The following is a 14669-nucleotide window of genomic DNA, read 5'->3' on the forward strand; positions in this document are numbered from 1 at the left end:
CGTATCTCCGGGTCGGAGCCCGAGGCACGCCAGTCCAGGGGCTGGGTCCTCCCCAAGGCCTGTGAAGGTGGGCCCCAGGCCACCACCACCATCTGTGGATTCGGCCAGTCCACCCTCTACCAACCGGGAGGCGAGGGCTCATGTCCCGAGGCCGCCCACAGGGAGAGGAGTCAAACTGTGAGATCGCGGACAGGCATGAGGGGGCGCGGGGCGGCTCAGGGGAGCGGTCTGGGCCAGAAGGGCCCTGCCACACATCCTCACGGCTCCCCTGCGCCACGGGAGCCCCCAGCCACCCGCCGCGAGGACCCGGCTCCCGCGCAGAGGAGCGGGCGTCTCGTCTGGAAGAGAGATCCCCAGAATGGAGTGGAATGGGAGCTGGAATAAATTGGCTGGCCGCAGGATGGCTCGCCTAGTGGGCTAGACGGGACATTCTTGTCTCTCCTTTCTGAAAACTTTTCTCAGGCGCCTTCCCTTGGTCGAGGACCCGCCGCGGGGGGCGCGGACTCGGTGGCCCGCCCCTCGGGCCCCGCCCTCGGGCCTGGGACGCGCGCGAGTGGCCCCGCGCGCAAGCCGCGCCTTATATCCGCGGAGGGCGGCGCCTGCGCGGGGCCCGGCGCGGCGGCGCGGCCTTTGAAGTCCTGGCGGCTGCGGCTTTCATCCTTTCTTTTTTCCCTTGCAGGCCTCTTTGTGTGACTAAATTTGGCAAGAATATGGATCCGAGCCAGTCTTTCCACGTGTGCTCCCAGCTCCCAGCTGAGAAGGCCAAGGGTTCTCTTCCGGGTAAGGAGACAGGGAGAAAGATCAAAGAGTTTGGGGAGCTGGATCTGAAATGTGAATTGAAAATAAAAATCAAGCCTGGACACATTCCAGTTTCTAAAGCAAAACCAACCCTCAGCAGAGTCGGTCTCGCTATAACTCTTTCTCCCTCTGCTCCCTTTTACTCTCCCCCTTTCTTTCCCGCAACCGTTCTTGAGCACATGGAATAAAATTAAAAAAAAAGAAAACATAGGGAAACACTTAGTTCCTCCAGATTTTGTTTTGCAGTAATTTTATTAAGGAAAATATCTTGTTCATAATTACCGTTACGTGAGGCCGAATTTCTTCAGCCATAAATATTGTCTTATTTCAGTATGCTTCACACTTTCTTCTGCAGCCACATTTGGGAAGAGAATTTAACACAACATGTGTGCATATGTGCATTGTGTATAATGCTGAGTTTTCAACACACCGTACCGTATACCACATAGTTTTGTTCCACAAAAGTGAGATTCTGGAGAACCAGTGTAAATACTAAATATTTTTATCAGGCACTCACTCTCTCAATGGTCTCTATGATTTGAAACCCTTTCATCGGTAGACTTCAGAAATCTTTTCCTACAGCCAGGAAGTGACCCGCCAGAAAGTTTCTCTTTTGGTTAAAAAAAACTGTAAGGCCCCTTCTTGAATATGCTTCTTGAACAGTATTCTCTTGTTTTAGAAGTAACTGGTATAAAGAGACAGCTTTGAAATAGTGTGATGCAGAGTCAGACACCCTGGGTTGGAGGTGGGTTCTGCCACTCCCTCCCATGCTGTGGTGACCGCAGGCAAGCCATTTAACCTCTCCCAGACTCAATTTCCTTTCTGAAAAATGGATGTAATAATTGTCTACTTGACAAGATAGTTGTTAGAATTCAGTGAGGTAATAATACATGTGAAAGTAAGGTGTTATTAGTCCATGAAGCAAAGATGATTCTTGAGGAGACGTGTTGCAAAACAGCAAACTTCTAAAGCACTAGGAATTTTTACCACAGGAGCAAATGGGGATGGTTTCACACTGGCACATCAACTGCTGTGACCATCTCCATATCTGCTACAGTGGTAGAGTTACAAAGGCACCAAAGTCACCTTGGCGTTTGTTACCCAGACTGAGTGTGATGAGCTAAAGAACACTCCAGGAAGCGAGGGAATGTGCCGCATGCTTAGGATGGGCTCTTAATGAATTGATAAATGGATGAAGAAACGTGACACTAAAAATAGCATACTTTTTTGTGAGGCATTTGACACAGCTCACAATAACTCTGTGAATAGTCTTTTTAATGCGATGGCCTATGAAAGGGGTAGTGTATATAAGTGGATCAAATATTTGAAACAATAAAAGCAATATGAATACAGGAGGGTAACCAGAAAGGTATATAAGAGGTGTTTGGGGGGGACTGTAATTCCCACCAGAATTTATGTGTCAGAATAGGATGTGATTACATACCTCAGACTGAGGAATCTCAGATTTACGAGGCAGTAAAGATTATGGCTTGGGCTGGGTGTGAAGTCACCGGAGTACCACATATGTAGAACTTAGGGCTTTTAGTTGAGTGCGCTTCATGTGTAATGGTTTCTAATCTAAGGTAACCCACCGACAGAGTCATTGCCTTGGTTCCACCTCCGAGCATAACCTTTTCAGTGTGACCTGTGTACAAAGAGATGAAGCAGGAGTAGGGACTGTTTTCTGTGTTCCATTCTCCTTTTATGGCGGTCCAAGGCTACCCAGGTGCAGAATCCTCGTGAGGTATTGAGTCTCCTTTGGCAGCAGTACTCAGACTTTGCAAATAGTGTTGAAGGGACTGTATGGCATTTGGGGCGAGGGCACTTAGGAGGCACCTTCTGTTTTTAACATATCTTTCCCCAAATATCCCATTTTAGAAATAAATGCTGATCAAGTTCACTGGTAAATTTGAGTCCTCCCTTTCTGTCTTCTTTACAGATGCAGCCATTTTGAAATTTATTCTTGGAGGAAACATGGATCACAGCACTGAGGGTTCTGTCCGATGTGTGGGAGTGGAGGGCAGTGAGGAAGCCCTGAAAACACTCAAGGAAAACCCGGGCCGTCTGTTGAAGAAAATAAACTCTCTGAAGGGGGAAGCATGGCTAAAGGATTTTCTTATTTTTATAAATCTGTTTTCTCAGTGGCTGTGGTAATGGAGGTGTTTCTTAAATGATGGTAAGTGCACCTCCTAAGATGGATGGCCTCTGTAGTCTCAGGCTTCCTGGGCTGTAGGAGCAGGGCCCTGGGCTCTGTCAGCATTGGGCCAGTGCCTAATCCCTGGTTTGAGGCCAGAAGCCAAAGCCACAACCTTCTTGCCTCAAGGCAAGAGCACTACCAACAGAGCCATATGGAGATTAATGCAGAACAAGGTCATTAGTCTCCTTGTTGATCTAGTTACTCACAGCACAGATTTGTGTAAATTTCAACTGCAGTGGTCACAGCCTGCCTTTGATGTGTGTAATCTGTACATTTTAGTGCTGGGGAAAGTGCCTGACTGACAGGAACTACAGCCAATGCCCAGAAAGCACATCTACACAGGCACAGTGAAGCACAGAGTTGAACAATTTTCCAGTGAATTCCATCAAAGTAAATAAACCACCTGAGGGTCAGCATTGAGCCTCTTTTTTTTTTTTTTTTTTTTTTTAATCACGATATAACTTTTGGGAGGGTCCTTGTGATTGCTTTATATTTGCTTTCATTTGAAACCAGGTACCTACTTTAAACCTTCATTTATCTCTCAGAGGAGGATGGACTTGGTTTATGTAACATTTGACCTTGAGGAGTCTTTCTTTTTTAAAGTACTTCTGTCCATCAAAACAGACTTATTGAGTGGCGTTACCTAGATTAATATATACATTTATCCAAGACACAGCTTCTTGTTCTTTCCTTAACTCTTGTCTTATGTGGATAACTATGCTCAATCTCACAGTTAGCAATTATGGGAGTAATTCAGAAGGTAGACAGAGACAATGCAAATAACTTAGGCTACAAAATTGTCATCTGGTCCAACTAAACACTTTCTTTGGCAAAAATAGAGCTAATTTGCCTGATCCGAATTTGACTTAATTGGTCCTGTAATCCCACTCTGCCAATTACAGATCTCAAGTCTACTTCCCTCAGGTGAAATTGGCAGAAAGCAAGGGACAGAGACAAATTACTAATCGAGGAAGTTTGACAGTGATTTTTGACTGCCAGTTTAGATAACTCTACAGACTCCCAAATATATTTTGAGATTTGGATTATCCAAATATTTGACCTTTGCTGTTCAAATTCTCTGGATAATTTTTAGATTCTTTTACTTTGTATTGCAGGAACAGCAAATCTCCAGTGGCTGCGTCAGATAGACCTCGTAAGGTCTTTTGCACTACTGCAGTAGCTTCCTAACTGGTCTCCGGCTTCCGCTCTTGCTGGGTTCCACACATGCCCACAACAGTCCATGAGTCATAGAGCAGCCAAAGTTATCCTTGAATATTTCCTAGTTGTGGTGGCTTCCAAGTCGCTATGGGAACAGGCTTCTGGCCCTCCTTGTTTACTGCTCTCCTGCTGTCCCTCCAGTATGTAAAGCTTACACACACACACACACACACACACACACACCTGTCAGTCCTTTACTTGTTGACTCTACCCAGAAGCTCCCGGCCAGGTAGATATTTGTAGGACTCACTCCATCACTTCATGTTTCTGCTCAGATGACAGCTCCTTCGCAGGTATTGTTTTCTAAAGATAGCCCACCCCCACCTCACCCCAATTCTGGGTGTTCTTCGTTCTTTGACAGGCTTCATCTTTTTTCACAGTCGCTGCCTGACATATTTATACTTATTTGTTTGTTCATTACCTTTCTCTCCTGCTAGAACATAAATTCCATGAGAGTAGGGACTTTTGTTGTAGCCCTACTGCCTACAACAGCCCTGGGTGCACAGAATATGTACTAGATGTGTGTTGAATAATGAATTAATACAGCCTTTGCATCCTCAGTTTCCTCACCTATAATACCTCCCTATGGAAGATTACGTATATCTGATACAAAATTGCCTGGCATATAGTATAAACACTGAGTAGGAAGTAACTATAATTGTGTATATCAGCACTGCCGATAGAAATAGAATGCAAGTCACATATATTAATTTTAAATTGAAAAGCTGGAACGAAACAGGTTAATTTTTTTTTTTAAAGATTTTATTGGGGAAGGGGAACAGGACTTTCATTGGGGAACAGTGTGTACCTCCAGGACTTTTTTTCCAAGTCAAGTTGTTGTCCCAATCCCAGCCGTGGAGTGTGCCTTTCAGCCCCAAGTTGCCGTCCTTTCAGTCTTAGCCGTGGAGGGCGCAGCTCAGCTCCAGGTCCAATCGCCGCTAGCTGCAGGGGGCACTGCCCACCATCCCTTGTGGGACTCGAGGAATTGAACTGGCAACCTTGTGGTTGAGAGCCCGTGCTCCAACCAACTGAGCCATCCAGGAGGCAGCTCAGCTAAAGGCGCTGTGCCCAACCTCAGCCGCAGGGGTCGGAGCCCACCATCCCTTGTGGGACTCCAGGAGTTGAACTGGCCACCTTGTGGTTGAGAGCCCACTGGCCCATGTGGGAATCAAACCGGCAGCCTTCGGAGTGAGGAGCACGGAGCTCTAACCGCCTGAGCCACTGGGCTGGCCCGAAACAGGTTAAATTTTAACGATGTATTTCATTTAACCCAAATATCCAAAGTATTACCATTGTAGCATGTAATCATTATAAAACTTTATTAATGAAAGATTTTTGCATTCTTTTTTTCATATTGAGATTTTGAAATTTGGTATGTCATTTATTTATGGCACTCAGTTTGTACTAGCACATTTCTCCACCTCAGCAGCACATATGGCTAGAGGCTACCATCTTAGATAGTGCAGCTGTAGTTGATGAGCCCTTTAATGACAAGTTTTTGTCTGATTCATCTTTGTAGGCACCTTGCTATAATAGTACCTTACACAATTCTCTTTAAACAGTAGATGATCCAAAATGTATCAATATTATAATACATTGTTATATACTATTTTTCATGGCAACTATAGACTTTCAACTTTATTGGAGGGTGAAATAAGTTTTTGTGAACTAGCTGATGATTGTAATACTCATGTTAAGTGCAGTGTAGTAGTGCTTTGCACATAATAAGGGCTCACTGAATAGTTGTTCAAGTGTGTTGCTAAATTGTTTCTTTGAGTATTTTTCTACATCCTGAATAATAGATTTACCATTGAACTTTAGGAAATATATAAGTTGAAGATTTTCTGTATCATATTTTCTAAAATGACTTTCTCCCCCTCTGTAAAACTTCTAGGTTCTCTATGAGTCATCTGGGATCAAATGTTTCTCAGGAAACATGTAGCATGGAGAACTCCCACTCCTACCCCAGACTTCCTTTTCAGCTATACCAGTACTCCCTCAACTGCCTCTTAGCCACATATGACAGTAAATCTCCTCTGTCCTGTGCCTAGAGTTTTTAAACAAGATATCTTAATAAGGTATCAGCCGTAGTCTTAGGCAAAATGCTTTATAGTTGCAGAAATTATTGTGCCCATTTCAAAGATTTAAACCCTGATGAAATAAAAAGAGTAGGGTAATTTCCTAAAAGAAATTCCTGACGAGTGATCTACCTTCAAGACCTTCATATTCCTTTATGGTAGAGAAACATTATATAGACATAAGTGCATGAACGTGTCATCCTTTACCATGACTTTGAAAATTGCCTATAGACTCTTTCTCCAACAATACAGAGCATTAAGGAGTAAACTTATGCAACCGCTAAAATGAAGGGTGTTTAAAAGAAAACAAGTAAGTATGTTAGCAGTGTTTCCTGGAATTATTTTGCGAGCAAGAAGATCACTAAAGATATATGCAAAAGACTCTCAATGAGATGTTCCTAGAAGTGTAGTTTATAATTTTGAAAGATCTATTATTTGAACTGGGTATTTAATTAAATTCTACTATACAGTGGAGCATTATGCAGCTATGAAAATGATATTGTACAATTATTTTTATTCACTTGAAAAGACATTAGTGCTATTTTGTTATGTGGAAAAAGCAGGTTATACAAGAAAAAGCACATACAATCCCCTTCTACATATTTTAGCATGCAAGCTCTATGAGGGCAGGGGTACTATCTTGTTTTCCACAGTTTACCTGGTGCTTAGAATCATTCATGCCACAAAGTAGGCACTCGGTCGGTATCTGTTGGCTATATCTAGAAGGATAAACTAAAATATGGATAGTCATTGTCTCTGAATAGTGGAGCCATGGGTGGTTTTTATATTTTTCTTTGCGCTTTTAAAAACATTTTGCAAGGAATCAACATTATTAAAGGAAGAAGATAAAAGATGTTAACGTGTAACATGATAGAAAGATTAAAAAAAAAATAAAATCCAATCTTAAATAACAACAGCAAAAAAAGAAATGAATAAAGCACTAAGGACAAGAGGAGGATGAGGGAACGACCTGGCCGTGTGGGAGCCATGCATCACAGCAGACAATTGCAGGCTGACTGGTGGGCATGCAGAAGTTAATGCCAAGGGGCTGTGACCATTTATAGCAATTGGAAAGTCGGGGTTTTTATTTTTAAGGTAAAATCTAAACATAGTGAAATGCACAGGTCTTAAGTGTGCAATTCAATGAGTTTTCATAAATATATACATCTGTGAAAACACCACTCCACTCAAGACACAGAACATTTCAATCACCCCAGAAATTCCCCCATGGGATTAACTTATTTTGAAGCAACTTTTAAGCACATTTTTGCTGAATGTCATGCTGTTAGATTGTTCTTTTCTTGCTGACTGCTTCGGAAACATCCCTTAAACTCTTTGGGATTTATTTTCTCCATCTAGAAACCTTTGTGAAATTAAAACATGCCTTTCCAGAAAATGTGCTATTGTACTTTATAGGAAGGGCAGGAATGGAACTCATAGTATTGGGTGGAGTATTGAAATGCTGAAGTGAAACACTGACCAAGTAGATTCAGTGAAATATTTGTATTACAAATTATTTTTGAGTGTAATAGATGAAATGATGTCTATGGTCCCAATAGACACAACAGGAGAGGTCTCGGGTGCTCCAGACATGGATGCTTGAGGGAGGTGACTGTGGGGTTAAATTGAGAAAGAAGTGATGGGGTGATTTCCAAAGGCAACTGCATCCCAGAAACCTGGGGATGTGAGGCTATTTGGTGGGCGTAGGAACACAGGAGAGCAAAACAGTGGGTTTCTGCATGCCCCCAGCACACACCTCCTGCGCTCAGTACTGCCCTGGCCTCTGTCTGATCCAGTCCACTGCATACATGCAGTTGAACACAGCAAACGGGGGTCTCCTGGCTGTGGCACAAAATTTTATTCATTGTAAAAGGGGGGAGGAGACGTTTCCTGGATTTCTCTTATGGGAAGTGTTGAAAAGTACAGACGGGATGTACTCTGATGTTTTTTCCCCTTATTGTGAAATAGTTGACATTCTTTCTCTCTCTCTCTCTCTCTCTCTCTCTCTCTCTCTCTCTCTCTCTCTCTCTCTCTCTCTCTCTCTCTCTCTCTCTCTCTCTCTCTCTCTAACATGAAAATAAACCTGGGCTTCCAGTAAGGGGAAAATTTAATCAACTTAAATGTGTGTTCAAAGGCCCATGCCAGAACAATCTGATCAGTAGAAAGGGCAGAATTGTTTGACAGTCTGTGGAATGGATTGCAGTTTGGTTCAGGTTAGATGATTCCTTAGCTAAGTGTTAGAACTTCTTGGATTACTATCCTGGTAGCCCAAAAAGACATTGCCCACTGTAAGGGAAATAAAACAATAATGTGAAAGCAACGTTCAGGATTTACTCCAAGTATGGACTGCAAAACACTCCAGAGCTGCTGTCTTGCTCGTCGATGCCTTTCATCTGTCCCCCTTTCTTCATGGACCCTGCAGCATGTGGGGTGTGAAATCACTCGATAAACTGTTTCCACTGGTGAGCTATGAGAATTTCATAGTTTGACCCCTGAAAGTGAAAGGAATTAAGAACTGATAGGAAGGACGATTTGGTGCCCAAAGTGGTGAATTGGTCACCAGAAACTGTCCCCTAGGTAAAAAATGTCTTTGTATAGTAGGTAAGAAATAATAAATTGGCTGAAAATTCAGATAATAAAAAAGATCCATTTCTAAGAAGGACAGAGAGCAACAATGAAAGCTAAGTTATAGTCTGAAAAAGAAGCAGGAGAGGAAGTTTACTTAATAACTAAATATTTTCTTTTTTCTTTCCTCTTCGCTTGTAAACCAAAGTGGGTATTTATTTGTTTGCTTGTTTTCCATGCAAGAGTTAATGCTCTATAATTAATTATATTAGTGCAACAACAGCAACAGCTAAAAATGATCTTTAAATGAAAATCATTGTCATACCTATTTTTTGATTACTGAAAGTGAGAAAAGGTTGAAAATCAAATGGACATTGTACATTAGTTACTGTGAATATTTCACTTACTATGGCTGATTTTATTTTAAAAAAACCCTTTTCTGTTTCATGTAGTGCTTCAAGTAAATTACATTTTCTGCCTCTCGCATTTGAATACAGGACTGTTATCTTAAGGTTCCCAGCACTCTGGAAGAAACATTTCATGGAAGTAACTGTATTTCAGCTCTACTGTCTCTTTCTGCTGCTTTTTCACTGAAAGGGGGGAAAAAATAAAGAAAAGAAAAAAATAAAAAGAACTAAAGAAAACAACAATAATTATATTTCTAGTCTAGGACTAGAATCCTTTGAATAAAACTGCCCTCACTTCTAGTTAATCAGGAGATAAGTGATATTCGATTTCTTCATAGTTTCTTCTAGTCTCAGTAAGATGAAAGAGGAATTTACAATCAAATAAAGATCATACTGCAGACAGTACAACTAATTTATACAGTTAAAAACTCAGGATTGTATTCTGATCAACATGACACAAGATTTAATTTAAAAGGAAAGACGGGGCAATTTCTCTTTTCTTTTTACTTTGGTAACTCAATTTACATTGTGTGTGAGTCAGGAAGTATGCTACCTGCCTCACTGTGAACACTGATGAATGTTACTCTGTGTTCATCCATTATGTCGCTACTGGATTTAAATGGGATTAATTCCATCTTCAGGTTGGAGATAACTTAAAAGTCTGTATTGCTTGTTCTTTTTCATCCTACTGTGTCCTTTTTCCTGTCTTCCACATCACCAGAAGGGAACAGAGAGAGAAGGAGAGAAACTTATTTACTGACTTATATACTATCAATACACTCATTACAGTGACTACATATGTAGACTATCCTTCTTACATGCTACACACATTATAGTATGTAGCCAATATTTTGTTCATGTAAAAAGTAAATCAGAAGATTAAACCAATCGTTTAATACCTTAGGCAAAACACCCTACTGGTGAAGGAAAAGCTGTTTTGTTAAACAGCTTTTTGTTGAATTAATTAAATTCAACAGAGTTAATGTTCAATTATACTTTGTTTTATCTGGGAAAAAAATTAGACTCTTTATAGGTTCCAAACAGTGCTAAAATCGTCGGCACAAAGAGGGTAGCAAGTGCGAGCACATTCTTCTTCACCCATTCTCCCCTGTACACACTCCAGACATGCTTTTGGCCCCAGCTTGCCACACAAACTGCTAAATCCGATGGTCAGTTCTCAAATCTCCTTATTTGACTCATCATGGGCATTTGACACAGTTGATGACTCTTTTTTCACTTTCTCACTTGCTTCCTGGATACCATCAGCTCTTGTTCTTCCCTGGTTCCCTGGGCCATTCCCTCAGTTCCCTTGGCGTGTTCTCCTCTTCTCCTTCACCAGCAGTTGGCAGAGTGTCCCTAGGGCCCAGCCTCTCAGCCCCTTCTGTCTAGTCCTTCCCTTGATGACCTCATGCAGTCTCATGCCTTTAAATCCACTGTGTATGCTAGCAACTCCCAGAGTTATGTCTTTGGCCTACACTTAACCCCGGACTTACAGACTTGCATGTACAACCGCCTACAGTCCTCTCCATTTGGGTGTCTAACAGATATCTGAAACTTAACATGTTCAAAATCTAACTTCTGATTTTTCCCCAAATCTGCTTCTCCACAGTCTTCTGAGGGATTCTCTCCCTCAGAATATGTGTCTTTTTTTTGCTGCTCAGGCCCCAAACCTTGGAGCCATCACCCTTCTGTTTCTCTTTTCCCCCATATCTAACCTAGCTATAAGTCTTTTACTTGTGAAATAGAACCAGAACCAACGACCTCTCCCCACCCTGGTTCAAGCTGCCATCCAAACAATATATCTGGTCTGTTTCTGCCCTTGTCTGCACGCCGCCACAACCATCCTCTTAAACCTAAGCCAGTTCCGGCCTTTCCTCTGATCGCTCTCCAGAGATTTCCGTTTCAATGGTTTCCAAGACCCTATAAGATCTATACTAACCCCTGACTTCTGGTCTCATCTCCTACTGCTCTTCCTTCCCCTTACCTACTCTGCACCAGCCTCGCCAGGTTCCTTGTGATTTCTCAAATCTTGGGCATGTCCTGGCCCTAGGAGACCTTTGCGCAGGTTGGTTCTTCTCTTTGTAGTAATCTTTCTCTAGATCTTCACATGGCTTACTCCCTCACCTCCTTTGGGTTATTCCCAAATATCCTTTGTCAGTAACACCTCTGTTCACCCTATTTAAAATTACAACCCCTCCCCAGCCACTGGTACTCCCCATTTTCTTTTCCTGCTTTATTTGTACACTTATTGCCAGCTGACATCCTGTATATGTTTTTTATTTATTTATTGACCACTAGAATGTAGTTCCTTGGAGGGAAGGGATTTATTTTTTATGACTTTTTTATTGGGGAAGGGGTTCAGGACTTTTATTGGGGGACAGTGTGTACGTCCAGGTCTTTTTTCCAAGTCAAGTTGTTGTCCTTTCAATCTTAGTTGTGGAAGGTGCCATTCAGCTTCAAGTTGTTGTCCTTTCAGTCTTAGTTGTGGAGGGCACAGCTCAGTTCCAGGTCCAGTTGCCATTTCTAGTTGCAGGGGCGCAGCCCCCTTGTGGGAGTCGAACCGACAACCTTGTGGTTGAGAGGATGCGCTCCAACCAACTGAGCCATCGGGGATGCAGCTCAGCTCAAGGTGCAGTGGGAAGAGCCCACCATCCCTTGCGGGACTCGAGGAATTGAACTGGCAACCTTGTGGTTGAGAGTCCACTGGCCCATGTGGGAATCGAACCGGCAGCCTTCCAAGTTAGGAGCATGGAGTTTTAACCGCCTGAGCCACCAGGCTGGCCCAGGGATTTTTGTTTCCTTTATTGCTATGTCTCCAGATGCCTAGAACAGCTCCTGGTATATAGAAAGAGTTCAATAAGTGTTTGCCCAATGAAATCTACAAAAATACATATGCACAGTTTGGTAGCCCTTGTGTACTTTATCCCTTGTTATAGTTGTGAGCTGTCGATAGGGTCGCTTGATATTTGTAAATAAATCCTTTTAAATGAATCAGGGATGTGATTACTTGAAGGAATTTGATGGTCCTTTTATAAGGGTAAAATTTTTAAAAAATGACCAATCATATTCTCCTTTGTCTACATCGCCAATGTAGATTTTAATCCTAATGAGTTGTTTTCATAGAGAAGAATCTTTTAGACAACTCGATCAGGCAGGCAGATACGATGAAGTGATTTCTAACTGATAGGGAGGAAAGTAAATTTAAATTTAAAAATATTTTAAAAGGTCTGTTTTTCAGTGGCCTGCTCTGGATGAGATTTTGCCAGGCCCCTTAGAGCAGTGTTGGGTTAGGCTCTCACTCCCCTGAGCTGCTTCAGGCCTTACTGGGGTGGGGAAGCCTTAAGCCTGGTGGTATGGGAGATGATTTTGAGTGATTAACAGGCCCAGCATAAATTCCTCTGACATAAATAAAAGGGAAAGTTATTTCCTTTTCTATTATCTTTCAATCTCGGTTTAGTATCTAGCAGTCTCTCCCAGGCCCTGTCCGTATCTTTCAGCTTTGTCAAGTCAGTGTACTCTGTCCAGACTTCCAAATGTAGCGCTTGTGCTCTTTTCCTGAGGTCTTCTCACCTCAGGGGCCGGTTTTGCTGCCCACAAGACAGCCCAGGAATGCTGGGGAATTAATGTCCCAGAATCAGCCTTGGACGACAGTTGGTGTATAAAAACCCCAGCTCTCTCACCCTCAGTGGGGGCTAATTCTGAGGTGTGTTCTGTACTGGCTCCCACAGTTTCCCCGGGGGGATTAAGAACCAGTTGCCAAGTGATTGCTGGCTTGATAACACACCATTTTTGACTTCCTTCCCTTTTCTGTCTCATTTCCCAACTCTCTTATTTGTGTTTCCATGTTTCCTTCACCTCTCATGTAAACTACTAGCAAGTGAATTCTTGTCATAGGGTTTGCTTCTGGAGAAATCCAAACTAAGACAGCACCAGTAAGGCTTTTTACCACTTTTAGTGCTTGTTGATCTTCCTTTTTTTTTTTTTTTCAATACATGTCTTTTATTGCGCCTTCAAAATATCACAAAGTTCAGATTCGCTCGGTGTCTTGACGTCTTGGTGCTTCTGTAGCTGGACAACTTACACCTTATTCATCAGCCTGCTGAACTGTTCCTTTTTCAGAAACATAGATACCCTCCAATAATTTTCTGATGTCCTTGTTTTTAACTGTTGTGGCTTGTTGAATCAAAGCAGCTGAATCTGATACAAGTTCAATGTCATTTCCTTCAAGAATTAACTCATCTTTCTGGACTTGAGATACTGAACAAGCAACACCTGACCTCATCCGAACCCTGCAGATGTATTTTTCACCCAAGAAATTTCGGATTTCAACAAGAGAACCATTCTCCTGAATAACGACGTTGATGGGGAAGTGAGCGTACACAGACCTCGTCTTGTAACGGAAACCCAGTGTAACACCCTTGATCATTTTCTGTACATGACTACAGATAGTAGTAGTGAATAGTAGCCAGTTCCTTTCTATTTCCCCACCATTTGTCAACCTGAAGCCTCTTCTTCTTTCCAAGGAGACTGAGTTCTAATTGATGTGATTGAAGTCCCTCCGCAAGGTGCCTCTGGGGCCCTTCACAATAACTGTGCGTCCCTTCAGAGTGATGTCCACATTTTCTGGAATGTCCACATTCTGATTGCTGAGAATGGTCTTCATCCTCACAGTTGATTCAGCAAAAAAAGCTGATCTTCCTTTTTAACCAAGGGCTATTCAAGGCCTCAGGCTGAAACCTTGGGTTGTTGAGAGCATCTTGCTAGAATTAGGTTTGTTTTCATTTTCTTTTCTTTATCAGTAACCTTCTATTTATTGTGATAATGATTTTCCAATCACTTTTATAATATAAATGGATCCATTTAAGTTTAAAAGTGAATTGGTTTAAATACAATGCTTATTAAATAATGGGGCTAATACAAAGGGATTTGAGAAAAATCATGGATTTACATGACTGAAGTTTGGGGAACACCCTGCTGTGGTTCCTGAGTTGGCTTTGTTTGGTCTCTGGGGGAACCAGAGTTTCCCACCATGCTTTTTCATGTGGCACCTTTATAAAACAGCAAGCAGTGATATGTAACAGCAATATTATCTTATGCCATATTTCCCATAAAGTTGGTATCTTCCCTTAGGAATTTAAATGCTTCAGCATATGGAATAAATTTGCTTCATCTGATATTTTTTTTTAGTTTATTTTTTTAAGTTTTTATTAAATTTATTGGGGTGACATTGGTTAGCAAAATTTTATAGGTTTAGAGTGTACAATTCTGTAATATATCATCTACAGAAGGTGCCAAAAAATGTATACACATTTTAAGAAAGGAAAAAACTATTAATATATACTGATAACAAAAGATGAATACAAGTCATGTTTGACTTCTGCAATTACAAAAGGTGCTTAAAATGGT

The 14669-nt window shown here is 41.9% G+C and overlaps 1 pseudogene across 1 annotated transcript; it reads right to left on the minus strand.

The window, feature by feature from the left end:
• Window positions 1–13347: 13347 nt before the first annotated feature.
• Window positions 13348–13941, minus strand: LOC308490711 (large ribosomal subunit protein uL6-like; annotated as a pseudogene). The gene has a single exon. The product of its transcript is annotated as a large ribosomal subunit protein uL6-like (transcript).
• Window positions 13942–14669: the final 728 nt, after the last annotated feature.

This window comes from Rhinolophus hipposideros (genome assembly GCF_964194185.1).
Source record: "Rhinolophus hipposideros genome assembly, chromosome: 1".
Lineage (NCBI taxonomy): Eukaryota > Metazoa > Chordata > Mammalia > Chiroptera > Rhinolophidae > Rhinolophus > Rhinolophus hipposideros.